This window comes from Fundulus heteroclitus, chromosome 15 (assembly GCF_011125445.2).
Source record: "Fundulus heteroclitus isolate FHET01 chromosome 15, MU-UCD_Fhet_4.1, whole genome shotgun sequence".
NCBI lineage: Eukaryota > Metazoa > Chordata > Actinopteri > Cyprinodontiformes > Fundulidae > Fundulus > Fundulus heteroclitus.
The window spans coordinates 7,617,752-7,634,509 of NC_046375.1; the positions used below are offsets into that span (position 1 = coordinate 7,617,752).

The following is a 16,758-nucleotide window of genomic DNA, read 5'->3' on the forward strand; positions in this document are numbered from 1 at the left end:
TGTAGCTAATTTGGCTTTTTATTTGGAAAAACCCAGAATTGCTTTCATAAATACATATTCTACCAAAGTCTAATAACCATCGAATTGAAAATGAAAGCGTTCTCAAAGCTTAGAATAAGTAGTTTATAAATACGTAAGTGGCGGTGCACCTAGTAAACGACACCGTGTTCTGTTGGCATTTTTGATTGCAGTAGCCCAAAGGGGACAAACTTGTTAGTCTTGTTTTATCTGTATATAAAGACATGCTGTCAGCAGAGAAGTATCAAACAAGCAAAGACAACCGTAGATCATTCTATTTGACGTTTTCTCTTAAATAGATAAATATAACAGTGAAGTTTATTTTGGCATTATAAAAGAAACAGGACAGTGTAGTCCAGCAACTTCTCTGTCCTCCCGACAGAGATGGCTAGTTTGTTTGTTAGCTAACACTAGACGAGCTCGGGACGGGACGTAATAACTACTAGCATCTGTAGTAGTTATTACGTGCTGAACAACAAGGCAACAGTTAGCGCACCATTAGATGGGAGTAAATCTTACACACTAGGGCTTTAAATCCAAGGAGATGCTGATGCACATCCGTTGATGCTTGGACATGTTTCTCTGTGGGTGAACTCTAACAATTCTGCGAGGAAGTGTGGGTAGAAATGTTTCCAAATTTAGGTAAAAGACTTATCGCGACTTCTCTATAAACTTGATGTCAATTGCTGCTGCCAACGGTGGTACAGACAGTTATTGGGTTTTAAGGCATAACTGCTTTTTCACACTGAGCCAGGTTGCTTTGGATAGCTATTTCCCTTAATAAAGAAGATCACCATACGAGACACAAAGATGGAGACCATTTGTTTTCTCACAGCAACCTATTTAACAGAAACTGCACAAAATTAAACAAATATAAATGAATTTGACCCAAAGAAAGTGATGCAAGTGTAAATTTAAATTATATATTAATTATTCATAGAATTTTGGTCTTTATTTCCTTGAAAGTAATTATTAAATAAATCAAAACTTTCCATGAATCACGGTGGAAACTATCAACATCCAATTAATTGCTTTTTGCATTATTTACCTAAAACAAATCAGGTCAGCTAAAGCTGACCAATCACAACAGACTATTTGAGAGGCAGGCTTCTCTGATTTTCTGGTTTTACAAGTAATGGGAAATTTTAGAGGACATGTGCTGAGAGTCCAGGCGTAGCGGAGGGTGGAGTCACAGGGCTGCTTCCAGTGAACTAGCAGCTCCACTAGTTTCACTGGTTCGATCGGTTTCCAATCTGCATAGGCTGAAGAAGACACATTCATCCTAACGTCAAGATTGGTGACACGTACGCTGCAGTATCGACATGTCTGTATTTTCATCTTTTTAATACAGCTGGTCTGTGAAGGCCTGAAGAGTTTGTTAGAAAACATCAGCAAACAAACAGCACCACAATGACCAAGGACAACGGGGGTAATGTTCTGGATAAGTTTAAAGCAAGATTAGGTTATAAACCAACATCCAAAGCTTTAGACATTTTAAAGGCACAGATCAATCCATTTGTAAACAGGAAGAGTTTTCCTCAACGTCAAACGATATCAACATCATCCACCTATGGCTGTTTGCCTAAACAGACAGGCTGGCCAATGGTTGCTCTGGAGGAGCTCCCGGGATCCTCAGCGCTGGTGGGAGAATCCATTGACAGGACAATTATAATAGGAGATGGTGCTTTGCAGAGATGGGACCAAAACTTAATTTTTTGACTAACACTGCACATCGCGCTTTAAGGCACCCTCCTCATGATGAAACATGGTGGTGGTGGCATCGTGCTATGCGGAATATTTTCTTCAGCAGGGACCAAGAAAATAGATGGAGCAAAATACAGAGTAGTTCAGGAAGTAAATCTGATAGAGACGCAAACCCAGCAGGGCAATGACCCTAAATATACAGCTAGAGTGGGATGGTCCAGATCATAGCACGATAAAATGGCCTACTGAGAATCTGTTTAAAAAAAAAAGAAGACACTCAAATCTGACTGAGCTTTAGCTAAATTAGCAAAGAATGGGAAAAGGTGTCTGAATAGAAAAACATGGGTAGATTTTCATTTCCGAGGGAAATTGAAAACCTTCTATCCTTTTCTTTGTACTAATTCCAATTATGCTGCTTTGTCCCATCACATAAAATTCCAATAAAACATGTTTTTCCTTCTTCCCCTTATCCAGGATCCGGTCACAGGGGTAGCAGCCTAAGTAGGGAGGCCCAGAGAAGCAGCGGCTCTACTCTGAGTCCTCCCTGGATGACTGAGCTCCTCACCCTATCTCTAAGGGAGAGCCCAGACACACTACTTGTAGTGCCGCTTGTATCCGGGATCTCGTTCTTTCGGTCACGACCCAAATCTCACGACCATAGATGAGGGTGGGAACGTAGATCGACCGGTAAATCGAGAGCTTCTCTCTCCACCACGACAGACCGGTACAGAGTCCTCTTCACTGCAGACGCAGCACCAATCCGCCAATCGATCTCTCGTTCATTTTCCCCCTCATTGGTGAACGACCTGGAGATACTTAAACTCCACCACTTGGGTCAGGACATCCTCCCCGACCCGACTCAAGATCATGGCCTTGGATTTGGAGGCACTGACCCTCAGTTTCTGGTTTTTGATGAAGCACAATTGCACTGTATGTTTGTGTTGTTAGTCCTTAGTTAGTCGTCGGTTTGCAGACTGAATGCATTTTTTCTGCTAAGAAAAACAGCATTCCAAGGAAGGCTTTGGTCCTTTGCCCCACGTCTACAAACGCTTCGGATGATTCTTTCCTCTCAAGATTCCACAGAAACCGAGTTTTTCTCCTCTTTCACACCTTCGCTCCCGCTCCTCCTGCAGAGGGACAGATACACCGAGCAGCTGGCCCCATGCAGGGTCTCGCTTGGTTGGTCTGCGGGGCTCCGAGGATTTGTAACCTGAAATCCGGGCTTTCCGCAGCGAGCGACATTGTGTAAAACCTCAGCAGCTCTGCACGACATTTGTGTGAGTGCGTTGAGGGGTTAGGCGGGTGGGGAGAAAAATAAATAACTAACGGAGAGAAACTGTGATAACTCGGCCATGCAATTTGGACTTAACATACTGATGTGTTCACCAGTGCAGCATCCTACAAGCTGGAGGGAGATAAGACAGGAGGCTGCAGTCACAACATGAAGATCAAACAAATAAATAAAAGGGATTTAAAAAATGCATGAATGCAAATCCCACAAAATTCAGCTCTAAGTCTTATATACTTTTTAAAGATGATTTTGGTGCTCTGCATTCAGCGAGTAAACGGTGCTTTCCGAACCTGTGGTGGCTTGCTCGTATACCACGATTTAATGTACTTGTTTTTCCAAAACCAAGACAAAAATGCCAGAGGTGTCATTTTTTTTATTTTTTTGTTAAACATCCTGGAGGTAAAGAAGAAAAATTTATATTCTCGGGTAATTTCCTCCCCATTCTGTCTGTGAAGTTGAAAGTGACAACTGCAGTACCTTTGTTCTCAGAGTGCAGCTGCAAAAATAGCTTTCAATAATAAATCAGGAGGAATAAAAAGAAAAAAAAGTGAGCTGATTTCTGCTCAGCTGTGTATTTGCCAGGGGACCCGGAGCTTTTGTGTGTGTGTGACGTGTGCCAGCTGTGAGAAAGAATCAAGCTGGCGAACACCAACTGATCCTCTTGACTTCTGAGATGGCTCTACTTATCAGGCACGAAGCAAAAAATCCTAGCCCTGGAACAAACGGCTTATTCCTCCGCATGCCTCGGCGTCCAACCCCGAGCGGACAACGACTTAAGCAGGACGGCTGCTCGGGGAACGCATTCCTGGAATCTTCGCATGCAAACAGCGTTGTGATGACTCTGACATGCAAAGCGCCTTGACCAGCCGAGCGTTCACCTGAAGGCCTCAGGGTGGGGGATTTAATTTCTTGAGTGGCCCAGTGTGATAAATTGCAATCCAAATGTGACTTCCCTTAAGGCTGCATGGAGGCCAGCCAAGTGGAGCACAAGTGGAAAATAAAAGCCAGAGCGTTCAAGAAGCCTTGGGTGGGGGTGGGGGGTGTAGTGGGGGGGTTCTGGGCAGGCATCAATTATTAAGACGTGGGTGACAGTTGTGACAGTACATCTGTGTCACATCAGGGAGAGAAAGTTTTAACAAAGCCAAGTGGCACGCTGCTGGGAATATAAGACGAGTCCTTGCTGCTGCTGTTGTGTTGAGGTGGTAATATAAAAAACGCGTTTTCTCTCCATGAAAGCTGCAAGGAATGGATTGAAATGAGTCGACATCGAAGGGATGAAACGTAACACGATTGTTGCCAGGGACCAACTTCCAAGTTGAGGAAGATCGAAACTTTTGAGCGGCACCGTGTTGAGGGGTTTCGGGACGCGGGAAGCAGATGTTAGTGAGACGTGATGAAAGTACTGAATGAATGGACATGCAAAGAATGATTAAATGAGAATATGTCTCAATATGTCTACTGTCTGAGAATAATAATAATAATAATTGAACTTTATTGATCTCGCAATGGAGAAATTCACTTCTGCAGCTTAACCCATCCCTTTGGGGTGCAGGGGGCTGCCACTATGTGGCGCCTGGGGAGCAATCTGGGGTTAAGAAGCAGCATTTAGCTCCTATACTCCACTTATCTGGAACAAACTTCCAGAAAACTGTAAAAGTGCAGAAAGCATGAGTTCCTTTAAATCAAGATTAAAAACACATTTGTTTAGGATTGCCTTCGACTGTTCTAGTTAAACTGTTTTACTGAAACATCATTAGTTCCGCTTTATAGTTCAACTGTTTTTAGTGTTTGCTTTTAGTTTCTATTTTTCCATGTCCTATTTTGTTTCTACATTTTATTCCTACTTGCTTTTATTGTGTTTTTCCCCCCCTGTATTTTAATCATGTAAAGCACTTTGCATTGTCTCTGTACTGAAATGTACTATACAAATAAATTTGCCTTGCCTTGTCTTAAGGGTCTTGCTCAGGGACCCAGAGTGCAGGCAGTGGGGATCGAACCGGGTACCTGCAACCTTCTCAGAGCGCAAGCGCACTGCTCTAACCACTATGCGACTGACCAACACTGCATTACAGTTAAGCAGAAGGGAAATGAGACATGGTTTTCAACGTTTAATTATTCACAAATAAACATCTCAAAAGTGAGGAATACATATGTATTTAGCCTCCTTTAAACTGATGGCCCTGACATGTACAGGGAAGCTGTTGGAGTTGATGGAACGATACTTGAAAGTAAATGTGGGGCAATTCTGTATTGCTTCCTTTTTAAATTATATTTTGTTTGGCAAATTATTGGCAAATTAGTCAGTTGAACAGATCCATCCATCTTTAATACATACTTTACTCTTTCGGGGTCAAGGGTGTCCGGTGTCCATCTCCATCGGTCAACAGTTCAATAAACAGCACAATGAAAACCTGAAATAAATGGGTATATAATATAATACAGGGTATAATATAATAATAATAATAAGTACATATAATAATTAAGATAATAATCGAAAAGTCTACTTGACAGCATCTATAAGCAATGAAGTCAAGAAACGTGCCAAACGTTTCAACAACAACAAAAAGTAGAAATACCAGATGCCATTCAAAGACACATTTAAGACCATTTCTCAACCATGATTTAAAGCAGGTCATCAGAATGAAGTCTATTGTTTTCTGAAACTGTGTTTTGTTTTGTATGTCAGGTAGTGTAGACCATTAAACCATCAAAGATTTCCCTTCCCCAGGCAGAGAGAACATGAACTGTTTTCCTCTAAATATTTTTTTGCCATATCCCCAATAATGAAAAAGCTAAACTTAGCTTAGAAATAGATTTTCCTATGGCAGTTTCGTGCTTGGTTTGAAAAAAAAAACTGAACAAGAGTTGCTGCTCTTGTCTTCCTGGGGTTACTGTCCTGAAGATCGCATCTAAGATATAAAAATATACATCTAAACTATGGATTAAAGTAGTAAAGCAATTCTCCGTTTCTGTTTAATTTTACCTGCTTTTATTAGAAAAAAAAAACATTTACATGATGTCATCTTTTTAGTCTGGTCCTCTCCTGCCATACAGATGAGTGCCGTTACTTTACACAGAGGCATCACGTCAGCAGTTTTCAGGAAACATGTAATCTTAGATTTTGACCTCTAATTTGGTTTCCGTTTTGCTTCATCGGCGCTAAATGGATACTTATTCTGTTTGGCCGGTGATATCATTCACCAGCACTGTTTACGCTGCACTTGTTGCACCCTTGCTGATGTGATACCAGGTAGGTATCCGAGCTGAGCCGTTCTCCAGAAAGCTGCAGGTTAGATCACAATGACTCATGTGAGTGTGTACTGTATGAGCCCACTGACTCATCTGTATTTCTTTGTAATGAACAAAAACCACTAAACAACAACGTCTGGCTGACCTAACGAAGCCTTGTTTTTGTCAGCAAACACGGCCCGCACGGGGGAGGCACTCTCAGTGGTTGGAAAACACCGCAGAGCCCGATGCTTTTTGGACTGACCGCGGGGGCTGGAGTGGGTGACCAATCAGTCAGTCTTGTCTTTGTATTTCCGCCTTTACTCATTCGTCTCTCTCTCCGATTTCCCCTCACCCGCCGGTGCGTCTGCAGGTTGCCAGGTGATGCTGATGCAGTGGTTGTCATCAGCTAAAATCTGTCACGGCAGATATTTAAGGCGTAAAGGCTAACGGGGTCACCTAATTGATCATTGAAAAAGCTTTTAACGCTGTTTGAGCTAATCGTGAACCACAAAGAATAAAAGCTCACCAGATCTGTGTCATGCAAGTGGCTTGAAGCAGTGTGGATATGATCTCGGAGGAGCTTCAGTCACAGACACAGGATTAAAAGGATTTTTTTGTGTGCATATAAACGTTCCGGCTTTGTAAAACAAAGGAAATTACAATGTTGTAATTAATGGGCCATTGTTTTCCCTGGTTAAGTAAACTGAATGATTTGAACTCAATGTTGGGGAAAAGTGTAAGACAACTTAAAGGGTACACATAATGCTTTTTAGTTATTCCCTTTCACATTAAAATCCTTCAGTTGTGGTCTACATAAAGTGGAACATCAATGCTTTAGTCTGAATTCCTCTTTAATTTATTATGATGTTCCTCCTTTTTATCCCTGTTCTGAGGTGCATTTTAAAGCAACTCGTTTTGGTGCTGTCTCTTTAAATCTAAAGGAGGCGCTTCAGGCCCTGCCCCAGTCGAGGTTGCAGAGCATTCCACTTCCCTTCGATCGGTCATTTTTTGGAGCATATTGTGGGATGGTGTTGTAAACAACAGATGAATTATCCACTTGTAGCTTCAACATCCTTCCGCTCGGAGTACAAAATAAAAATGGTGGATTTGTATGACTGGTAAGCAGGAAGTCCAGGATCTTGTTTAGCAGCTCTGCAGCAAATACTGTGATGTTGTTGTTTCAACAAACAAAATAGAAAACAGAAAAAACTGACCAGCTTAAAAAATATGACCAAAAAGAATATAAAGATATCTACACAACAACTAAAGAAACTACATTAAAATTTTCGGCACTTCTAGAGACTCCAATTACACCAAAAAAAGTATTTAAGGGCTAAAAAAGTGGATTTTGTATGATATGTCGCCTTTAAAAAAACCGTTTTGGTTATGTTTAATATTACAGAATTATCAGTTTTCTCCATTTTACTTCACCAATTTAATATAATAATGACCAGAAAATAGAGGTTTTTATTTTAGTAGATGTTCTCAGGATGGGGCAAATGGTTGTCCCATTCTGAGAACCCCCCCACCCCAACAAAAGGGTAAAAAATGTAACTTTTATTGTTATCTGTTTTTAGAGCTGTCATTCTGAAGGTTATCCAGGATCCCTTGTAAAATTTATAAGATGTATATGGGTTCATTTCTAACATATAACAATACTTTCTAACAACTGGAATGTTTCAACATGGACACTTTTTTTTAACTATATAACATTAACAACAATATAAATGGCTTTTAGCCCCACTTATACCTGTATTCAACTTTTAACTAACTATGAATCTCATATGGCAAACATAATTTCAAGCCATCAATGTCAAAGACAAACTTCAGTTACATTAAGTTTTGTACTTGCTTAAAGAGTTTATTAATAGTATTATTCTTCATACTGCTGACGGAAGGTACATACCGAACAGCAGGGGCTGCTGTTATCACATTTAGAGTGATTTAGAAGGCCTGTGTTAGACAAAAGACATGCCCCCCCCAGATGTAATATTCACAAGAGATATTCACAACCTGATCACGTTTTTAAAACATGTAATCAGTAAGATAACCAAAACTCTTACAATGATATTGTGTAAGTGAACCCAGGGCTGACCGATTGTCTATCTTTGCAGCTGTAAGCCAGCAAACCTTTTCGCTATTTTCCTGGTGTTAGATTTCTTGTTTCCTTTTGTTCCAGATTTACTAACTTGAAACAACCCAACGCTTCCACAGGAGCCTCTCTTGGGTCTTGAAATCCCCTCTTGGTTCAGACATTGTGTTCAATATTAGGAAACTCCCCCCATTCTGCAGAAGCTCAAATGCAGGTATTTGAAGCAAAGCGTGCATATGCGCCCCGCTAGTCTACAATAAGAAATCACTGCCCCAGTGGTTTTACCTGGTCTAGGACCATCTTTTTGATTTAGTATTCTGTTACTTTTTGTTTTTTATTCATGTTTTGTCTCATCTATTCACTGTTGTTCATCATGTTCCATATTCTTGCCTTATTAGTTGCTCCTTTGTGCCTTATTTCTTAGTTTGCACTTGTGTTCCATTCCCTGTATATTCTAGTTTTTTTTCCTCTTATAGGTTAGTATTTGCCTTTTCTCCTGGGTTTAGGGTTTTTGTGTGTGTCTGTAAATCTCCTCGTGTTAATTGGTCTCCTCGCTTACCTTCTACTAGCTGCTCCGCATCATCCTCTGAGTCACGCACCAGCATCCACTGTTATTCTCTAAATGTTCCTGGGTATTTAAGTTCTTTGTTGGTTATTGTTCTCCACCGGATCCCCCTGTTACACTTCCCACTGTGCTGCCCATGTTCCTCATCCTGTTTCCCTTGTGCCCTCCTGTAAGTTCTCGGTCCTTTTATAACACAATATGTTCAGCCAATGCTCCAGTTGGCGCCTGGGTCCTCCTCCAAACTCACACCCATACTTAAACATACTTAAAAAATCTAATATTGTATTTAAAAAATTGCACACCTTTCACAAAGCAGGGGAAATGTCCACCTTGGTTGAAGAGATCCAGCTGTCCCACCTGCAATATTCCTTTGTTAGATTGCTATTCACTCACTGGTTGTGCCTCCAGCCTACACTGTAGCATCCTTTGTTTCCTCAAGTCATTTCCTAGCTCAGACCATACTTGTATAACTCACCAAAGAATCTGCACTGACTAACTGTGTCTGTTAGACTTGATTTTAAGGTGCTTTCATTGATTTTGAAAGGTAATAACAGTTACAGTCCAACCTAATAGCTGACTGGCTCTTACCTGACAAACATGACCCTGAAAGCTTCTCAGAAAGGTATTTCTTTGGTATCTAGATAAAATGAAACTACACAGTGAGGCGTCATGGTTTTGTTATGGCTCTGCCTTCTGGAACTTCTTGAGGACCTGAGGTCAGCTAAAAGGGATTTTTAAAGCAAATTAAAAAAACGTTTGGCCTGGCGTTTACTTCAAATCAGTTTTGTGTTTTATTTACATCAGTTCTTACATATTCTTTAGTAATTTATTTAGTTCTATTGCATTTAATCTGAATGCCTTTCATATTATTTAATATTTTAATCACATTTGGTACCACTAGTGTAGATTTAATCGTAAATCAAATGTAATTTTATGTCTATCTCTAATTCTTTGTCATTATAAATAGTATATAATACTGTTTTTGGTGTTTTAGAATTGCAATATTTTTATTTGATCTATATCTGCCTCTGGTGTTGTCTTATTTACAGTGGCTATTATTTTTCCTTAGTTCTACATTTTCTGTAATTTATTGTTATTTATTGTTGTTGAATATAATTTCTGATTATCAATGTATTTCAATAATTTTTTTTCTGGTGTGTTGGTCATTCGCATTGCATTTTATTCTTCTGTGAATCACTTTATGTTACATTTATTTGTACTGAAAATGCTCTATAAATAAAATCTCACTTTGAACCGGTTGTTTTCCGAAAATAGGCAAATGCAAATGATGAACATTATCCATAAATAAAGACATAGTTTTATAATGAGGTAGCTAATTTAAGCTTTACTACCTCAGGCAAAACCGCTGGCTCGTAAACCTTTATTTCCGCTTCTTCGTTTGCATTGAAAAGGCTGCGATAGTGTACCACAAGCTGACATTTCGTTGCTGGCCTTTCCCTGCGCTAGCCTTTAAATTAGCGGTTTTGTGTGTCTTTGTGCTGTGTTAAACTGTGTGTTAGGTCAGATTAACAAATGTTAAGGCCCTTAGCAGGCTGAATAACAGCATTAACCAGCAAACAATGGGACTGTGGGACTAAGCCCTTTTGCAACCTGTCTGACAGCTTGTTGCGTTGATGTCATCCTCTGACTCAGGCTGTTACCGCCGCCGCTGCCACCCTGGACGTTTGGAGGCATGACATCACCAAATGACACGTATCATTCTCCACCACTGCCTCTGTGCTTTCAGTTCGACACTTTGTTCTTTCTCTTTAACTCCAGTCATTTGCATACTCATCAACTTTGCTGCATTGTGGGCTTCCACCTTATCAGAATGTGAACACAGAGGAGGAAGGGGAATTATACTTTGCTCGTGGAGACTCAGATAAAGAGGATGGAAAAAAAAACAACAACGAGGATCTCATCATTATCACTTGTTGTGTGTTGATATGTTCAATTCAGTTAGTTAAATAACATAATAACAGGTTTCTGTATTTAGGACCCTATTCTTTTTATTATTTATTTCACTTCACAAGCTTTTTTACACAGAACATTCTACGGATATTTTCATGTCCTAGGAAATCCTAAGATTTAACATCAATATCCAAAACCTTAAGCCCCACAGTGACAGAAAATCAGTAGGTAGAGTTTGATCTCTGTGTCTCAGCATGAAACGTCCACGTCATTAGCCAAATGTCAGCTGCTGCTCTACTGGGGGGTAGAGGTTCAAAGATAATGAAGATATTCTAAACCAGTGGTTCCCAAAAGCTTTTAAGATACCAGTCCAAAAATTACCCGGCCGTTGCCCAGACTTACAGCCTCTAAATTTCTAGTTGACACACGCAAACATTGCCAATGAGGTACTGACACATGGTGGCAACACGACCGATTCTAACAACTATTCCAGTGAATTATTCATTTTAACCACTGAAAACCTAAATTATAACTAGTGTTGCGCCGATGCCATTTTTTGGCCCCAATACCGATACCTGATACCTGGCTGTGCAGTATTGGCTGATACCATACCGATACCATCTGTTTGAAATTGATGTGTGAGTGTATATATGAAGAACTGCATACTACTCAGGGTAGTAGAACTTTTTATTGCCTCCATGGAATGGGTGACAATAGTTGAAGAAACTTTTGGCTCTCAAAGGCCAAAACAGTGCAACATTCGTGAAATAATAACATGTATAATAGTAGTGCAACAGTAAAATTACATTAATAATTGAATAATCTCTTTTAAATCCTGAGTTTTGGCTCTCAAATGCCAAAATAGTGCAACTTTCATGAACTTATATAACATGTATAATACTAGTCGGGAGAGAGAAGTCTGCGTTCAAGTGACATACAAACATCCAAATGGTATCGATGCCCTATTTGTTGGTAATCGCCGATACCGATACCACAATTTTAGTGCTGGATCGGAGCCCCGTCCGATACTGGTATCGGTATCGGTGCATCACTAAATATAACCTAATGTTTAAAATCTTTTCGAATGCTTGCTCCCCTCAGACAGTGGAGTCATGCTTCCAACTTTCAGAACAACACCAAAAGGTGTGTGCTCTCAAAACTACAGAAGCATGATCAGTTTTTACGAGTAAACGTTTGTAGAAATTGTCAAATCACGTTCACCTACACAAGTTTTAGGTTTAAAACAGCTTTACACGTTCTTCACGGCTGGGGACTCATGGAGAGCACTTAGCTGCTCTTAGCTAAGTTTTACCCAATTCTAATATTCAGCTCTCTACCAGGAACCTGAAATACGGTATGTTGTAGCAATTTTTATATATAAGATATATAAGATGAACCAGAAGGATTGCTTTATTGCTTTACATGTTTTATAAAGATGTCATGTTTCGTGAGGCTTGAGAAAGGAGAATTCAATAGAAAGCCCATATAGCAAAATCAAACATCGACAAGAAGAAAGACAGAAAACAGGGCAGACTGACGACCCACGCGAAAAGAACAATGGAAAAAAAAAAATCAGGCAACAGCAACAGGGAGCATGAAATCAACAGAAAATAAAAATCTAGCAAGCCTATATACTGAGTGCAGGTGTGGTGAATGGCATGGGCTACAGGTGTGAGCAATCAGGTGGAGATGAGGAACAGCTGAAACTATTGAAGACAAAGGAGCTGAGCTGAGGAGTGTCTTAAACAGGAACTGAACCGGAAATCACAAGGAACAAATCTAACAGAAATAATACAAAATGTAAAAAGAACACAAGCATGAACTAAGAACCTAATCCACGTATGTACTAAAATGGAAGCAACTGGAGATCATAAGGGAGCAAACTAAAACATAAATACTCAAACACCTAAAGGATTGTGACAAAAGAACAGTTTTGGTTATGAATTGTGGACCAACAAGGTCTTAAAGCTGGAGTCGTCGATTTTCCCCCTTCTTGAATAACAGCGCATGTGCAAGACCGTTTTACCTGCTGTTCCACTTTTCAAGGGGATTATGTGAAATATTCTCCCAAATCCACTCTGGTCTTATGTCTTTCTACTGAGGCCTTCCTCTTCTCATAAACTTGAGTGCAGTTTGCATCTTGCGACTCTCAGACATTTTCAAAGTATACGGTGAGAGTAGCGGCGCTACAAATGAACGGCTAACACCGAAGCTAACAGCTAAGCTAACAGGGTACATAAACACTAGAAGTGCGGATGGGCAGCTAGCAAGCGGAAACTAACAAGGAACATGCACACACACTGGCGTTACGTGAGCACGTCAGAATGATTGTGGGACAACCAATAGATAAGGCGATACCCCGGGAACTCGAGGGACAGAGGGGGATGAGGGCAGGACCAAAACTCTGACCAATCTCTGCTCTTTGGTGTAAATGACAGAATCGGTCAGTTTTTCCAGGACTGCAGCTCCCACAGAGATTGAATTTCTTAACCTCTTTTTTTGTGAATACAAAATGTATTGACTACTTTCTGTAATGATTTGCTTAGACTGAGGAGCAGATTAACCCCATTATTCAGCCAGACACTTGAGGTAATGTTTAACAGGATTTATTGAAGTGATGATGCCAGGCAGGCAGGCAAAAACAATCCAAGCTGGGTACAGAGCAGACATCCAAGCACAAAACCAAAAAAACTAACAGGAACTGGGCAGACAAACAGGTCAGATTAAGTAATCAGGAAGACAGGGAGAATACAGAATGCTGGAGAGCTCTTACCGGATGAATGAGGACTGGGACATGAGACATGACGTTCTAGCAAGGAGCAGAGAACTGAGGCAGGTATAAATAGACAGGCAAACAGGTGAGTAGGGAGAAACTAATTAACCAGGAACAGGTGAAAGTGATCAAGGAAGGGAAAGTGACTGAGAGAATTCGGGGAGTAAACATATACAAATAATTATTAAATATTTAAAGAAAACTAAATTATTTCAAAGAATATGATTAAAATAGGTGTGTGTGTGTGAATGGGTGCATGATCTAGGGGGGTGGATTATAAAGATATATATAAAAATGGATGACAGTATGTAGGTATATATAAATAGGAAATTCATTTAGTTAAATTATATATTAAAGGTAGGAGTAGGAAGATACAAATACTTATATAAGTTGATAGTCCATTTCGAACCACACTCCATACCAGTAGGTGGCGGTAATGCTGCTTAAAGTTTGTTGCCAACCGCCAATAAAATCAAGAAGAAGAAGAAGAAGTGACTGAGAGGCTGATGGGACAGAAACTTAAGATGAACAACTACAGAGCCAAAATAACGATAAAGAGAAAGCCCAAGATAGAAAACAAGGCTAAGACTGAACAGAACACAAGCTTTAATAAAAACTAATAAAGAAGACCAGATAACTAAAACAGTAAACAGGCTAAACATGAATCCAATACAAAACAAAACTAGAAACAGAAATAAACCCTAAAGCAGGAAAGCTAACTTAACCAAAATAACAACATGAACCAGAACAGAACATTACACTTTCAGGATGGAAGGACTATTTCACCCAGTATAACAAAAGGTGTTTCTGAACAGGATTACCAACTATAGCGTTAAATATATATAAATTGTAAAAACCCTACAGAGTATCATGTTTATGACCACTAAATAATTCAATTCAATACAATTTTATGTATATAGCGCCAACTTACAACATCTGTCATCTCAAGGTGCTTTACAAAGTATGATAGTGTAAAGGTTTAGGAGGTATCCTTTGCATATATTGCTATATCTTCAGTGGTGGTTTTACTAAACATAAGTGTAACCTTTGATACTGCTGAAGACAATGATTTACTTTATAGATCCGGACAGACTGGAATCTCTGGAACTGTCCTTGAGTGGTTCAAGCAGTGTCTCAAAGACAGGATTTTCTTTTGTGAACAGGATTTAAACTATTGTGTTCCACGAGTTTCAAAGGTCCGACACTTGGCGTGCTTTCATTCGGCGGAGATACCAGGAGAAGGGGCATTCATTTTAATACATATGGTGAAACCAATTAAAAATGTATTCTTATATTTAATGAAACCTTGAATGTTTACATCACAAAGCACATTTTAAAGATTTTAACACACAAAGAACATTACCAGAGTTTGACTGTTTGTTCTCAGCCTAGGGAGGCTCATTTGTCGAACACACCAAATAGATTATTTCAGTCCACTAAAAGTTATCTCCATGAATAATAATGAGGCTACTTGTGCTTTAAAACAAAATCAAGCTGGCATTCAAGCATTAACGATTTCAGAGGAATCTATGTGATTTGCTCGCAGTTACTCCTAACAACGTATTTTACACATTACACATAACTCTTCATGTAAATAAATGTCCTTACACTTGCAGGATCATTCAGTTTCCATACAACACGACAGGACCAAAATGTTACATATTAAGGTGTCACTGGTACATATTTACAGACAGTTTCATCATCCCGCCATTAAGTTGCACAGCGAAGACAACAAGGTTCAAAGGCATTTTTTTTTAAAAGTATTTAATTATTACTGGAGGCAGACTTTAAGGTTTTATTTTTCTTTACTTACCCAAAAAAAAAAAAGAACATCTGTTCATCAAAACTGCTCAGGAAAGGCAACAAATTAGCTATTCTACCCACCTGGTTTATGGGCAAACTTTTCTCTGGCAACATTCATCCTCTGTCACACAGGAAGGGAAGCGTTTTACATTTCTGACAGCTGCAGCAGCTTGTGTGGAGTAATATGGGAAGAAGCTGAAGGGTTAGTGTGAGTAATGTTTCCATGTGTGTCTGAACTGAAGATGCAACAAAACATGGATGCAAACCTCCATTAAAACTCGCAGCGATAGGCTAGATCTTTCTTTCATACACTGACAGTTCTGATGCATTGCTGTACTGAACCAGAGCAGTTCTCTTTGAATGCCTGAAGACAGCTGCAAATGGAGGATAAAGCCTCAGCCTCCTGTGGGAGAAAGCATTCAGACCTAAAATGTCCTGGCTTCTGCACAGCCATGCATCAGATGTCCATCCCACTGTCCTAGAAATTGTTGCTATTTAGGCATGATTACCACCCGGTGTGGAGAAAGTCACCGTTATTTATATTTTCATTTGGGTCAGCTGGGTTTACAGGGTGAGGGGAGCAGAGACACCAGACAACCTGATGGTTGAAGCAGTAGTAGTTTAGGTTATGACCTCAGAACTGGCACAAATAGGCACCCCAGTTAAAGGAGAATGGCATAAATATAAGGGGGCATCATCAAAAATCCCCAAGGGGATGATGCGGTTCCCCTTTGGGTTAAGGTCAGAGTTAAATCGAGATCCAACTGCGGGCCGGGTGAAAATATCCGCCGCTTTGGAGATCATCGTGACACGCTTCATTAAGAGGTTGATGTAAATCCAAAAAAAATATGCATCTGATATCCACTTCTTCGCTTAGTTCATTCACCGCAAGCGTGAGCGAATGTTGAAACGTCACGATTGCCAGCTGGACAATGTTTAGTCGCTCCTTGGTGACCGAGACGATGAGTCACGGCTCCTCCGGCAAAACGACCGAGCCGACAGGAGCGCCGAAGTCTGAGCGGACTGCAGGAGCTCAGGGAACACAGGGCTGCTATGAGTTCAGCCATGGAGCTGTTATTGTTAAATGTAAACAGTCCCTGTCCTGGTAATCTGTCAAAGTGCACCCCCACCACCACCTCCACCCCCACACAGCCAACACTCCCAGGATAAACTTCCCTGTATATTTAGAACATGATTTTTTTTTTTTTTTTATCTGACTTTCACTGCGCCCCACCGATTTGTTTCTGCTAAATATAGTCGTCCTCAACCCTCAGCTGGAAACCCCCTGTCAGGCTGTTACAGAGGCGGTAAAAACCAGAAGATGACGTCTGACGGGTCTGAAACATCTCTGCACACAATTCATTAATCAA

The 16,758-nt window shown here is 40.2% G+C and overlaps 1 long non-coding RNA gene across 3 annotated transcripts; it reads right to left on the reverse strand.

Moving 5' to 3' along the window:
* Positions 1-1,100: 1,100 nt before the first annotated feature.
* On the reverse strand, positions 1,101-16,524 carry LOC110368920. Of its 3 annotated transcripts, none has more exons than XR_004932874.1 (3): positions 15,399-16,524; positions 13,586-13,639; positions 1,101-1,271 (listed from the first exon to the last, which is right to left on the reverse strand). It is a non-coding gene; the product is annotated as an uncharacterized LOC110368920 (long non-coding RNA). The 3 variants fall into 3 exon arrangements; XR_002428534.2 differs by lacking the exon at positions 1,101-1,271 and adding an exon at positions 5,369-5,424 and having other exon boundaries at positions 15,470-16,524; XR_004932875.1 differs by lacking the exon at positions 1,101-1,271 and adding an exon at positions 5,369-5,424.
* Between the last annotated feature and the right edge of the window lie 234 nt (positions 16,525-16,758).